This window comes from Podarcis muralis, chromosome 8 (genome assembly GCF_964188315.1).
Source record: "Podarcis muralis chromosome 8, rPodMur119.hap1.1, whole genome shotgun sequence".
Lineage (NCBI taxonomy): Eukaryota > Metazoa > Chordata > Lepidosauria > Squamata > Lacertidae > Podarcis > Podarcis muralis.
In genome coordinates this window covers 47,530,359-47,544,563 of record NC_135662.1, presented here as the reverse complement: position 1 = coordinate 47,544,563, position 14,205 = coordinate 47,530,359, and the positions used below count along the sequence as shown (strand labels likewise).

General features: G+C 44.6%; 1 protein-coding gene and 1 pseudogene across 4 annotated transcripts in view; one reads left to right on the top strand and one right to left on the bottom strand.

The window, feature by feature from the left end:
- The window catches only part of LOC114601360 (uncharacterized), a 69,243-nt pseudogene extending 66,207 nt beyond the window's left edge, over positions 1-3,036 (bottom strand).
- Positions 2,512-14,205, top strand: part of EPB41L3 (erythrocyte membrane protein band 4.1 like 3) — a 129,256-nt gene continuing 117,562 nt past the window's right edge. The window contains exons 1-2 of one of the 4 annotated variants that reach the window (XM_077933123.1): positions 2,664-2,790; positions 13,980-14,055. The gene's annotated coding sequence lies outside the window, so the exon portion shown is untranslated. Of the gene's footprint in view, positions 2,791-13,928; positions 13,949-13,979; positions 14,056-14,205 lie in introns of those variants that run through there. The other 3 variants (XM_077933129.1, XM_077933124.1, XM_077933126.1) reach the window with 3 other exon arrangements.

The window sequence follows — 14,205 nt, the reverse complement described above, 5'->3', positions numbered from 1 at the left end:
CTCAGTGGATTTGTAACTGGCTGACTGACCGAACCCAAAGGGTGCTCATCAATGGTTCCTCTTCATCCTGGAGAAGAGTGACTAGTGGGGTGCCACAGGGTTCTGTCTTGGGCCCGGTCTTATTCAACATCTTTATCAACGACTTGGATGATGGACTCAAGGGCATCCTGATCAAATTTGCAGATGACACCAAACTGGGAGGGGTGGCTGACACCCCAGAGGACAGGATCACACTTCAAAACGACCTTGACAGATTAGAGAACTGGGCCAAAACAAACAAGATGAATTTTAACAGGGAGAAATGTAAAGTATTGCACTTGGGCAAAAAAAATGAGAGGCACAAATACAAGATGGGTGACACCTGGCTTGAGAGCAGTACATGTGAAAAGGATCTAGGAGTCTTGGTTGACCACAAACTTGACATGAGCCAACAGTGTGACGCGGCAGCTAAAAAAGCCAATGCAATTCTGGGCCTCATCAATAGGAGTATAGCATCTAGATCAAGGGACGTAATAGTGCCACTGTATTCTGCTCTGGTCAGACCTCACCTGGAGTACTGTGTCCAGTTCTGGGCACCACAGTTCAAGAAGGACACTGACAAACTGGAACGTGTCCAGAGGAGGGCAACCAAAATGGTCAAAGGCCTGGAAATGATGCCTTATGAGGAACGGCTAAGGGAGCTGGGCATGTTTAGCCTGGAGAAGAGGAGGTTAAGGGGTGATATGATAGCCATGTTCAAATATATAAAAGGATGTCACATAGAGGAGGGAGAAAGGCTGTTTTCTGCTGCTCCAGAGAAGCGGACACGGAGCAATGGATCCAAACTACAAGAAAGAAGATTCCACCTAAACATTAGGAAGAACTTCCTGACAGTAAGAGCTGTTCGACAGTGGAATTTGCTGCCAAGGAGTGTGGTGGAGTCTCCTTCTTTGGAGGTCTTTAAGCAGAGGCTTGACAACCATATGTCAGGAGTGCTCTGATGGTGTTTCCTGCTTGGCAGGGGGTTGGACTCGATGGCCCTTGTGGTCTCTTCCAACTCTATGATTCTATGATTCTATGATTCTATGATTCTATGATTCTATGAAAAGCACAGGACTGGCCACCACCTCTCTCTCTCTCTGACTACTTTCATTGAAAAAGCAACATCTGCTTAGCCAAAGATGCTCTCTTGGCTTCCAGCCAAGAGAGGACAAAGGGACCGTCTCTTTATGGGATAGTTTCCAGGTGTATGTTACTTTTCTAAGCTAAGTTTGCTTTCTGGGATCCAACTGTGAACAGAATGTGAGTAAACTCTTTTTATACTTTTATGAAGACTGTGTCGTGTCTTATCTTTTATGAGGGAATAAAGGGAAAATACCAGGACAGTTATTATAGAGGCTGTAGCGAGCCTGAGCAAATGCATCCTCTGTGAGTTTAAAAAGGGGAATGTTACTCTGCCAAATTGTGGAACTTGTTAACATAAGTTGGAAAGGCTATAATCAAACAATATATCCTCTCCTGCATCCCTGAACATTCCCACAAGTCTTAGCCTCTGTGTTCCCTCCCTGTTCAATGGACCAGCATTTACCAGAAGCCTAACTCCTCGGCCATATAATTTAATACAAAGGCAATGGCTTTGCTCACTTTCTTGACATGCACTCTGCACGAATGTGACCACTTGCTTCCTCTCTGTGGCACAGGCTGTGTGAGTCTAGGAGGGGGCTAATAAAGTGTGTGGAAAAGGTATCCATTGGCTGCAGTCATCTTGTAAGCACACAATTGTGGCCCTCCAGGTGTATTTCTGGTGGGCTATGCTGACTGGAGCCCAACAGCCTCGGGGAATGGAGCACAGGTTCTCCATCTCTGCTTTACGCATTCAGGGATGAGAATCTGTGATGTCATTGGAAGATGAAAGAAAGGTTAGTAGCAACTCCGGACTATCCTAGTTGTCCCTTTCTACCTGTGTGGCAAGGAGCTGCAACCAGAAGGACCCCATCCGTGCCAGTCGGCATTGCCAATGGGCAGGGGCAAGGGCGTACCTAGGGGTTGGTCAGGTTGGTCCCCGCCAAGGGCGCAGGTCCAGGGGAGGGCTGCAAAAATAGCGCCGCTCCACTTTGGCTCAGAGTGGTCAGGAGCTACGTGCTCTCCAGGCCGCTTCTTGCCAAGGGTGCCTCATCATGCCTTTGGCTAGGGGTGCTGGGTGCTGCAGTTCAGCAACCTCTGGAATCCAGAAGAGCAGTTCGCTCTGCAGCCTTCCTCCTCTCCCAGCTCTATAAAAGTTCCATTTAGCTTTCGCTTCTTCCGTCCCAAAGAGCCATCCATCATCGCGAGCAAATGGCCCGACAGGTCTGCTCCAGGGCTGGCTGCCCATCAGAATCTCTCCTCTCCCTGCGGAAAGCAGCGGCGTCCAGACTGCGCACACCGGGGGGGTGGGGGAGGAGGGGGCGGGGCGGGGCGGCCAGTGGGAATCCGACGGCGCACCAATGGGGAGGCGCTTTGGAGAGCAGGGGCGTGGCCGCGGCGCTCGGGTCGCTCTGTCAGGCGGGCTCCCAGGGCTGCGAGCGCCGCCGCTGCAGGTGGGGAAAGGAGCGTCAGGAGGAGAAGCCGCCCGGCTTGGCAGCTCGCTCGCTGGCTCTCCCGCCGTCCTGAAGGGTTTCCAAGCGCGCCCCGGAGCCGCGCCACCCTGGTTCCTCGGAGCCTGGGCGAAAGCTGCCGCCGGCTGGCGCCCGCGCTACTTTCCCAGGAGGAAGCGGCCAGCGGGGGCTGAGCGGGACTCTCGGCGGCCGCTGCTGCTGGCGGCGGGTCTCTCAGGTGAGGCGCCTCGCCGCTTCTTGCTCCCGTCCCGCGCGGCCAAGTCTGAGGGAGGGAGGGCGGTCGGGCGGAGGACCCGAGCGGCTTCTGCTCGATGCGTCGCCGGAGAGCGGCGTCCTGCCCTTGGTTTGAGGTCAGCGGGAAGGGCTGGGCGAGGGACAGATGCGGCTCTCGCCGCCCTGCTGCGTCTCCGTCCGGCGAGGAGGCGGTGAAGGGAGCGAGATAGGTATCAGGGGAGAAAAACATGCCGCGGGGCGGGGGGGGGGGGCTCTTCGCCGCCGCCGCCCGGCTTCCCGCAGCTCCTCCGAGGGCGAGCGCGTGGGCTTCTGCGGAGCGTCTCTTCCCCTCAGCGAGTCTCTCCAGCCGCCCGTGCCGAGCTTAAGAAGTCCATTAGCCTCTCGCTCGCGCTCTTCCCCCGCCCTTCCCAGGTCGGCGCTCGGCTCTGGGTGTGCGCGCGCGTGAGTGAGTGTAATCCTCTCGGAGTCCTGTCCCCACCCAGCCGCAGCCGCAGCCCTGCCGTCCCGGATGCTTCTTCTCCTTGCCCGCCCGCCCTGCCCAGCGTAGCCCCTCGCCTGCTTCCCGCGCCTTCTGCGCTCCCCGCTCTTCCAACGAGGGACGAGCCCGTTGCTGGAATCAGGCAAGCCGGGAGCGCAGAAGCAGCAGCAGCAGCAGCAGGAGGAACTTTGGCTCCGGGAGGGACTTGCTGTTCGCCCGTCTGTTTCTCGGAAACGGGCGAGGAAGCTTCGCGCTTTGATTTTCGTAGCGCTTGTGGAGCACAGCTGAAAGGGTGAGGATCTCTTCACTTCGTTCACCTCTTTCCAAAGGGCTTTTCAACTTGCATGCTGAACTCTGGCAGATGTTGAGATTTGCTGCACTCGAGCAGGTGTTCACCTCCCTCTGCGCTCCGTGAGATGTGCGCGTGAACGGGAAGCAAGCGCTCTGCATATTTCCATCCCTCTTTTTATTTTTATTTTCAGTAAATTCGCATTTGTACTGTAGGTGATCTGTAATATTCAGCACAAGGATCGATGAAAAGGAATGATAGGAAAGGAATGACTGCAAAACAATGCTCGTCAGAGCTGCAACAAAATGTTGCAGTGCGCGGTGCTTCTGTCCAGGATTTCAGCCTCGATGTTCCACTCTGTTGTTTCCTCCCCTTCACCAGCAGCCTACCAGCATTCCCCTCAGTAGTCCTCATTCAGCTGTTTTGGTTTTCCTTTCCCAAAGCTTTTTTCCTCTCTTCTGCCAGACTGCAAACCTTGGGGTTTCCCCAAACTGCTGACGCCTCTCCTTTGTGTGTGAATGGTGCTATTTTGGCTACATCCAGGTCAGCACTAGGACGGATGAGTTTGGTTTTAGCATATGTCTGTACAACTGATATGATAGAATGTGAGGGATGCAACCATGGATAAGCACTGGGGGAAGATCAAAGTCTATTAGTATCGCCATTTCCCTCTTTGTCCTCCCCGGAATACTAGAGGAAACCATACAGGGAGTGTGGATTTTTCTGTCAAGGGAAGAGGGGAAGGGGAAAGCCAGATTGTACTGTGTGAATTCTCCGCAGTTCCACTGCTTAGGTTGTATTGTAATTCCAGTTATTTCATTAAGGGGGACAGGACCGGAGCAAGCTAAACTCCTAGATCTTCGGCAGAGTGCTGGGCTGGACTATGGATTGAATCTCTTCTGGAATGAGTTGACACACAAGATTCTTGCTGTCTCACCCACCAGGAGTTATAGTGCTCTAATGTATGGAGAGACTGTAGGCACTCTGTGGCGCCATCTGTGGGACAGCAACAATTAGATGACAACAATTATTAGACACTATAAGAAGGTTGGAGTCACAGCATTGATAGAAACATAAGCAGGAAATGGCCTTAACAGATGTGTGCATGCGTGCGTGCATGATGATTTGCTTTACAAGAATAAACTGTTGGCTTTTAGGTGGTATGGACTTACTATTGTATATACTACTCATATATGAAAGTATTCCTGTCTTTAGTGATTAATTTGTAGGTTAAATAATTAAGTTTTAATGCATAGACTGCCTCCTTCCAAATTGTGAAACAAGTTTCAGTATTTGTTTTGCCAAAATGCATAATCTTCTTTTTTTGGTAATAATGAAGATATAGCTGTTAACCATAATCTCTCTCCCTCTCCCTCTTCAATTCACTGTTGTATCCCTTCTGTCTTCCATTTGTCACTTTGTTAAAAGTTATGGAGTATTGTTTGTAAAAGAAAAAGTTACTAGGTAGCAGTAAAGTCTTCTACATTTTCAACTGGTAAACACACACACACAAACTCTAAATTTTCATTTAATGGATTTACATTCATTACATTTTTTGTAATGAATATATGTAAATATTTCCATTCTAGTAAATATGTGATTCCTTCCATACAGCTTGATATTCCAGGGAAACGGTAAGGAAATGAAAATAAAGTTAGCTAGGTAGAAAAATATATTTCATTTAACACTTGTTTCTTGCCTAGATTGCTTCCTCACCTCAGTTTAGCTACTACAAATAGGAATTAAAAGAATGACTGAATTGGAGAAACATTAACTAATAAACATAGCAGTCTTCAGCTACTTTAGCTGTGAGGGGGCTGGAGAGTAAACTCTAAAGGGCCTGCCTTATCTGCAGCAGTAATTAGGATTCTTTTTTTAGTAAGCTCACTTTGGGGTTCTTCTTCTTAAAGTTGGACTGCTTCCAAGAGTGCCTGTTTATCTTTCTCTCTGTAGAACACAGTTGCTCCACACACTGCTTGTGCGACATTATAGGCTGTGGCTGCCCAAGCTAATTGCTGACTGTCAGAGAGCGTTGTTAGATGTATAGTACTAATAGCATATGGGCAGTTGCATTTCATTATGCTAAAGTATGCTAAAGACAAGGGGAGTGAGGGACTAGTCAGAGATCAGTCAACTGGGCCGGCTAATTGCAAGCCTAGAAAAGGTTGGGCTAGGATTCTGCTGAAGGGTGTTGTTTCAGAAGGGAAATCTGCAGACTGGATAGGGTTATGGTGCATCAATGGCTAATAATGATCAGAGTACAAACTTTAAAAGCTGTGTCAGCAGATTCAAGGTGCGTTTTGCCTGTGTCAGGAAAGTTCTTGAGTCTTCAGTAATATTACACAAACAGCTGATTGCACTTGTGGATAATGTTGAACCTACTGCCTGCAATTACTTACTGACTTCAGTGAATGGGTCTGTGACATGTTTAGAACATAAACTCTGATGTATTTTGCAAGACCCATTTCCTTATCCATTTTTCTAATGCAGTTAAAGAATTGGTGAGCCAAGAGAGACGCCCAACAAAATGTTGTGGTTGTGGAGTGTTCCTGTTAAGGTTTCCAGCCAGCTGGTGCTGCCGTCTTCCAGGGCACTCATTCAATTCCACCTTCCCTCCTAGTTTTTTGTCCCCCTCCTCACGTCACAGCCAGCCAGGGTATTAAGCATGCTAAGAGTCTTGGAGCAGCACTTGTAAGAGTCATTGCACCCCTCCCCCGACAGACAGACACATTATTTCACAGGCCAAAGCAGATTTCGTGCCATATCTGAGCTTGCACTTGAACAGTACAATGTTTATTAATTACTAGAAAGCCCTTATTTCATGTGACTACTAGTATCTGTGCCTTATATTGATTGATCTATGGATATGTTTAGATGGAGAATGGTTCCTGAACCCCAACGCTTCTATTTTTAATTTCACTGTATCTACTTAAGTCTTTATGTATGTAATGGTTGCCATCGCCCAAATACTCAGAATGTTTTATAAGAGGCTAAATATAGCTTCATTATTTGCTCTTGTAATGTAAGCAACACCACATATGTTGTTGATCCCTGTAAGTTGATCATATTAGTGTCTCTTTATAGATCGCAGCATAGATGCACTTCTAAAGGGTGGGGGGAGGAAGGAGATCAATGTTTTAACACTGACACATTTTTAGCTTAACATTATTGTGTGTGACAAAAACATTGAACAAGATTGGGAATTAAATTTTGAACTCCTGTTTAGTCTGCAGAGTGGGTCAAAAGAGGTTAGAAATGCAGTTGTTTCAGAAATCAACTGAAATGCTTTGGCCTTATTCAGCAGCTGCCACTGCTGAATAATCCTGATCACACTGATGCACAGATAAGAGGTTTAACAGCATGAAATCAAGCAAAGAATAGAAAAATGGCAGTGACATTGATGATAATGAGGCAAAATCTGGGACTGACATTTTGAATTTTATGCCACATATACTATTCACTATTTTTCTTTTTTTTTTTAAAAAAACCCACCATAGTGACTAAAATTATTTCTAAATTTTTCTCAGAAGCTTCTTTAAACTAAATAAGACTTTCTTCTGAGTAACCATATAGGATTACACAAATAATGCTTATTTTTCTAATGATAACAAGCCTACTTAGAATTAGACGCATTGCTGAATGCCTCCAACTTTGCTAGATTGTGGGTAAAATCTGTAAGGGAACAATATGTTAGTTTTCTTTTTTTGAAGTGTGTGTGTAAGAGAATAGCAGTGCAATCCTATACATGCCTATTCAGCAGTAAGCCCCACTAAATTCAAGGGATTTTATTCCCTGTTAAGTGGGTACAGAATTGCAGCCTCGTTTGCCCAACTTCTTTTTGGAGGGGGCTTGTTAAATACTACATTTTGTTTAGAAATTTTCTGTTCTGGATGCAATTTAGATGCATAATCCAAACATGCAATAATTCTGTGGTGTCCTTTTGTGTGTATTGTTACAGTAAAAAAAGTAAACAACAAACCTCAATATTTGACTTTACTATTGAGCCTGTAATACTATTCCCTTTTTTGGGAGTAAGTCCCATAGACCTCAATAGGACTTTCTTTTGTGTAGGAGCATGACAATTGTGTTGTGAGTTGCTCACTAAAATCCTATTCAATATAGCTGCAGAATCAAGGTTTTATTGCTCTGTTTCCTTTACCAGTTTTTCCAATGTGCATATTTGGTGCATATGATTCATTTATCGCTAAATCATTCTCACTTTTCTCATCCATACTTTGTATGGATAAAATATGAGTCATAATGTTCTTAAAAAATCCAAAGCATTTTTCACATTTCTACCTGCACTATTTGTATTCTGCCTATTGATGAATGAGCTACCAAATATATAGTTCTACCCTGAAGTGGGATAATGTGCTGCTTCTCTGACTATCAAAAAGTTGGGAAGTAATAGATCTTGGGCAGTTAGCACCCTAGGCCAATAACAGATATTTCAACAACAACAAAAAAAGAGGGAAAGGGAAAAAAAGGAAGGTGGGTTGATGAAGGGTTCTGTTATACATTATAAAAATAGCATATCCACTGTGCTCCAAAATATTCACAGCTGACGTGATGCCTGAAAAATTGTAATTTCAGTGTCGGCTGAAGAAGTAATTGCCCCTAAAATTGCTGCATGGAGCTGAACCAACATTTTCAGCTTCATAACTTTTGTTATACAGAGATGGAGATGGTATGAATTGACAGCATATAAGAGATAGGAAGAAGGTGCCATGTGTGTGCTACTCCCCATACTTAGCCAAGGGACAAAGTAGATACAATGGCAGCCATTCTGCGTGGGACATTGAACAGTTCAAACCATGTGGAAGGTGCTTCATCATCAACCTGACATCATTTCACGATCAGACTACAGCAGAAATGCTTGAAGATAGAAATTCTGGGAATGTAACCCATTGGCAACTCACCCACTTGCTCCGTTTGCTGCAGGAGATCCTATAAAAGGATGATATCAGAGCCACTGAGAAGTACAGCAGAACCAGCAGGGAAGACTCCCCCCTGTGCAGTGTCTGGCGCCTGTCACCCACCAAAGTCATTAAGGTGGTTTCATCCTTGTAATAAGCCAGGCTGGAACAGATCTAAATCCAACCTGCAGCTGACCTGCCACCCCTCTCTCCTACACCTTACTCAAAAAATGGGAAGTTAAAGCCTAGCTGGTAACAAATAGTGGAGGGGAAAGAGGGCTCTCAAATCCTTCCTTTAGTATTGGAATTGGAACATAGTCCCCATGCAAGGAAACATACTCAGCTCTGGTACAGTATTCTTATTCAGCCAAGATGGGTAAGGATCCAAAGAAGAACTGTTTGGCTTCAGTTCTTCAGGCAGCTTGTCCACATCCTTAGGCTGAAGAAACTTAGGGAAACCAGACATCTGAGTCATAGCCGTAGATACTCCACTTAATGTGGAATCTAATGCAAATGTGAGCATCTTGACTGGCAAGATGTTTTACAAACTAGTAACAGCAAGCTAATGGGAGTTTGATATGTAACACCATTCAGGTCAGCTCTGAATGGATATCACTCTGCTGGGATGATATAATTTACTAGCTGTGTTGACATGAGCATCATCACAGTGATCCATGCGACGGTCATCTCCAGGCTTGACTACTGTAATTCACTCTACGCGGGGCTGCCCTTGAAGCTGTCCCAGAAACTCCAGCGGGTACAGAATGCTGCAGCGAGGCTCCTCACAGGGTCTTTGCCATGGGAGCATATTCACCCTGTGCTTTTCAAGCTGCACTGGCTCCCGGTGGAGTACAGGGTCAGATTTAAGGTGCTGCTTATGACCTTTAAAGCCCTTCACGGCCTAGGACCCTCGTACCTACGGGACCGCCTCTCCTGGTATGCCCCACGGAGAGCCTCAAGGTCCATAAATAACAACACCCTAGTGGTCCCAGGCCCTAAGGAAGTTAGATTGGCTTCAACCAGAGCCAGGGCCTTTTCAACTCTGGCTCCGGCCTGGTGGAACGCTCTGCCTCATGACACCAGGGCCCTGCAGGATCTGATTTCTTTCCGCAGGGCCTGTAAGACAGAGTTGTTCCACCTGGCCTTTGGCTTGGAGCCAATTTGATTCCCTCCCTCCCTCTCTTTCTTTTTTCTTTTCCTTCTCCTCCTGCAATGAGGCTACATTTTAATATTTTAATGTTCCATTATTTTAATGTTGTATTTTATTTTTGTTTTTAAGTTGTAATCATTCTTCTTGTTTTTATTATTGCTTGTAAGCCGCTCTGAGCCCGGCCTTGGCTGGGGAGGGCGGGGTATAAATATATTATTATTATTATTATTATTATTATTATTATCATCATCATCATCATCATCATCATCACTGCTACAGAGTAGGCTACAGAATGAGTTCTAACCTATCAAATTAGTCTTGAGATTTTCTCCACTGTTACTCCTGCTAGCTACCCTTTGATGTCATTGTCCCAAGAGAACCAAGAAGGCTGAACTTTTCACATTTAGAGGGTGCTGAAAGCCATTGTTCCAAGCACCCAGACCATTTCTCCATTCCATGATTAACCAGTCATATTCTCTCTGCCTTGGAGATCTTGAGGGATATGAGGGTGAGTCTACCACCACTGGCGGAGGAAGAGGAGTGCGGGGAGAGTGCACTGCCCCCAGCAGCATGATCCTGGTGAGGTGCCATCACAGCTGGCCCCCCCTGTGCTGGGTGCCACGCCCCCAGGATGCACACTACACCCCTGTGGGCGGCGCATCACGCCCCCGGGACGCCTGCCAGCCCCGCCTGCTCTCCACTCCCTCCGCCACTGTCTACCACAGCACCTTGGACTGTAGTAGGTCTCCAGTGAGTTTCTTGAAGGTCTTGGATCCAGGAACAGCATTGTTTGGGCCGACATTTTGCTTAATCTTGCTTAACCATATACCTTCCACCATGATGCAGATGCAGCATAGGTTAAAAGCACCACACATAACTTTGTACTAGGTTACAGACCCTCAGGCATGTATGAGGATGGTTGTGTATGCCCCCAGGAAATTGCAAAGTTTTAGCAGGGTTGATTGATTTCATTCTTGTTTCTTCCAAAGCATTCCTAACTCCAGTTTATTTGTATTGCTCTAATAAAATGAATGTGCATATCAAAATGCATGAAGTATTCTGAACAGTACGATTTTATGTACTATTTTTTCTTTTGAGAAATATATGTATGTATGGCTCCAGAAATTCTGGAAATGTTGAATATATCTTGCCCTGAACATTTTCTCAGTAAACTATTGATTTCAAATGCTTTGCCAAATATAATCACTTGATTTTATACTGGCTAGATAAAGCCTTTTGCTTGCTTGAAGAAAGGTAATATCAGGAAATAGATAGCTGTTCTGTTCTCCTATTGTAGCTGAAAAGACTATTTGGAGACATAAAGCCCTCCTCATTGTAAGATAGAAGGCAAAAATTCCTGACACTGTAATGAAGATCAACAATTTACAACCTTCATTTCCCTTCCTTAAGAGAAAAAAGTTAATGCTACTGGCTAATAAATTACCGAATGTATTCCATGCCCTAAAATATAGATTTTTTTCTTATATACAGCTTAATATATTACACACACACACACACACACACACACACACACACACACACACACACAAACCTATATGCTTAGGCAGCTGAGAAAGCATTGTTTTCAGTAGTTCGCCGCAAGTATTTTTCAGGACTTGGTAAGCGAACAGTGTGACTACAATAGCAAACTAATCCATTTAATCTCTTGTTTTGACAGCTATTTCAGGAATGTAAAGTAGAAGCGTAATTTTGAATCTCTTCAGATTTATATTTAGAATAAATGACAAGAGTGACACAGAATTGGCACACCAGCATTTAGCTACTTGCTGTGCGGGGAGCAATTGGGCTCTATAATGCCTAAAAAACAGTGTTCTTGCCAATGTGAACAGCTTCTCTTGGAGAACCCGCTTCTGTAGCATGGATTTCTGTCTGAGCTGTCATGGGCTTATCCAAATTATGGCCTTAGCACTTGATTAGAAACATGAGTTGTAGGGGTGCTTGAGGAATGCAGACTCCTCTTTAGGTGTTGCAACTAGAGAAAAGTTAATACAGACAGCACACAAAATACAGCAGGGAAAGGCACACTACCTTCATTTTTTGCCCATAGTCATTTTTGACTCATGGAAGGTGATTGCCTTAAGCAGGGATTGTTTTATGCCTATGGAGGTTCTCCACATCTTTTAGAACTTTGGAAAATCATGAGAAACCTCCATGGATACATTACCATTCCAGACAGTCACCTTCCACAACTTGAGCAGCAGTGGCGTAGCGTGGGTTGTCAGCACCCGGGGCAAGGCAAGTAATTTGCGCCCCCTAACCCGTGGATTTGCGCCCCCTAACCCGTGGATTTGCCCTAACCCCAGATGTTGCGGCCGGCCCCCCCTGCACCCCCCACGCTACGCCACTGTTGAGCAGTAATGAGGACAGTGATGGCAGAAGCCTGTAGCTACTGGCCTGTCCCTGCTTGACCCCCCTCAATTATTTATTTGTTATACACACGAATGACCAGACTATAATAGTAGAGTTCTGAGCGTCAAACAAAGGATGGGAAATCAGTTTAAAAACATGTTTTCCTTTGTGAATCAGACTCACTACTAATGATGATGATGAAACATGATGGGCAAGGAGTGGACTAGGCAGAGTCTCGCTTTTTGAGGTTATGCACTTGTGTTTTAATTTGTAGAGCAGGAGGTCTTTGTTTTTGTTTTAGAAAAAAGGAGGAACATTAAAAAAAATAGTACCATACACTGTTCATGTAGCACCATCCATTTTGTCCCCATTATTATTATTATTATTAAATTATTTATACCCCACCTTTTCCCCGATCATCACAGATAGCAAAAACAAAAATGTTCTACGGCGATGTAAAACAAGTCACATTACTATTACTACTACCTCTGCTACTATTCTAAACTGGACACGCACAGCTTACTATATTGTGCCTATAGCTAACTGAGGAAATGTAAAAGTGGCCTCTGGGTGGCAGTTAAGAAGTCTGAGTTGACTCTAGGTTTTTGTATGCACTCAGTGTTTTAGTGGCTCAGGACAGGAATGCTTTAGGTGATTTCTCCCCTAAGTATATTTTATATTGCTGCTGTCTTGTGTGAACCTTAAGGGTTCCCTGAGCTTGCTGTTTAGCAGAGAAGTAACTACTGCTTTTGGTACATGTACTGGGTGGTTTAGAGATTTCCAGGTATATAATAGTGATACTAGGTGATCGTCAGCTAAGTTTTACTCAAAGACTCACTGAAATTAATGAGCACAACTATGTTAAGGCCAAATTAACTATATTAATTTCAGTAGGTTTACTCTGACTAAGTCAACTTTGTTGACTGCCATCCAGTGTTTTGGCTTAGCTTGGAAATTCTTATAGGGCTTACATTTTATGCAGTGGTATATATTTTCCAAGGTCAGCTAGTTTTAGGCCTAAGATAACAGATGGGCAAAACTTTCAGATTGACTGTGACAGACAACACAATAACACTGGATTCTTGGAACACTTGAAATCTTGGCACTGTTACATGCACTCTGTTTTTGAATATATTCTAATTCTGACCATGATCTGAGAACATAACTAGTAGTGATTAAATATCAAAGTCATCAGCTTGTTTCCAACACAGCTTTTTAAAGTACCAGTTGTTAGTTAGTTTTCCTCTTGTTTTGCCTTTATCCTAGAAATCAGGTGTGCCAATTACAGGGGGCTGAGGGGTCTTCAGCCCCCTCAATATCTGGAGTAAGGGGCCGGGGCTGTTGAGGGGGCAAGCACAGAGCCCTCCTCCTGAAGTGTTTTGTTTGTTTGTTTTGAGCCACCTTCCTGGTGTGCCTTTTCCTTACAATGTCAATCTTTTGGTTCTTGCTACATTTCTTGTCCAGCTCTTTTATTCCAATTCCCAGAACATTGTGTTATCCTTAAGGACCTGTTTCTCCTTCTGGCTTGAACTTAGAACAAGTTATTGCTTCAATCTTTTGGCTAGTTTGCCTTGACCATACTCCCCAAATTGACATGTCCCCTCAGCCACAATCTTTGTGTTATAACAATGTTCTTTTTCATTCCATGTCTAGCTCATTGCTCCTGCACTATTCTCGACTCAATGCAGTATCTTGCTCATTTTTTTGGTATCTCTAATGGTGTCTCTAATGGAGCTGATGTCTGCAATTAACTGATACCAGCACTTGACTGTTATCTTTTAACGTATTATTTATAAACCGGTGACATTGCTATTATATTACTAACTTGTTTCCCCTCCCCTTCTTTTTTATGTGCTGACTCGTATGATTCACTGACTACTACTACAATGTTTAACATACTACAATGACCTGGTGATGGTCATCATATCAAAATTATTGGTAAGTTCTAAAAAAATGTAATGGAATGAAGATATTTTTCTCTGAGACATTAAGAATGGCTCTTTGTTATTTCTAATTTAGAGGAAAGTGTGGTTTAGAAAATATGTGTATGTATATATGAATGTCATATTTATGATATATTATGCCATATTCTCTGCTCATCAACACCCACATTTTATGTTTGCGTTGGCCAGTAGTACTGTTTGGGGAGATTCTCACTAATAGCAGGCTTGCACATGCCTATCGCTTGCTGTATT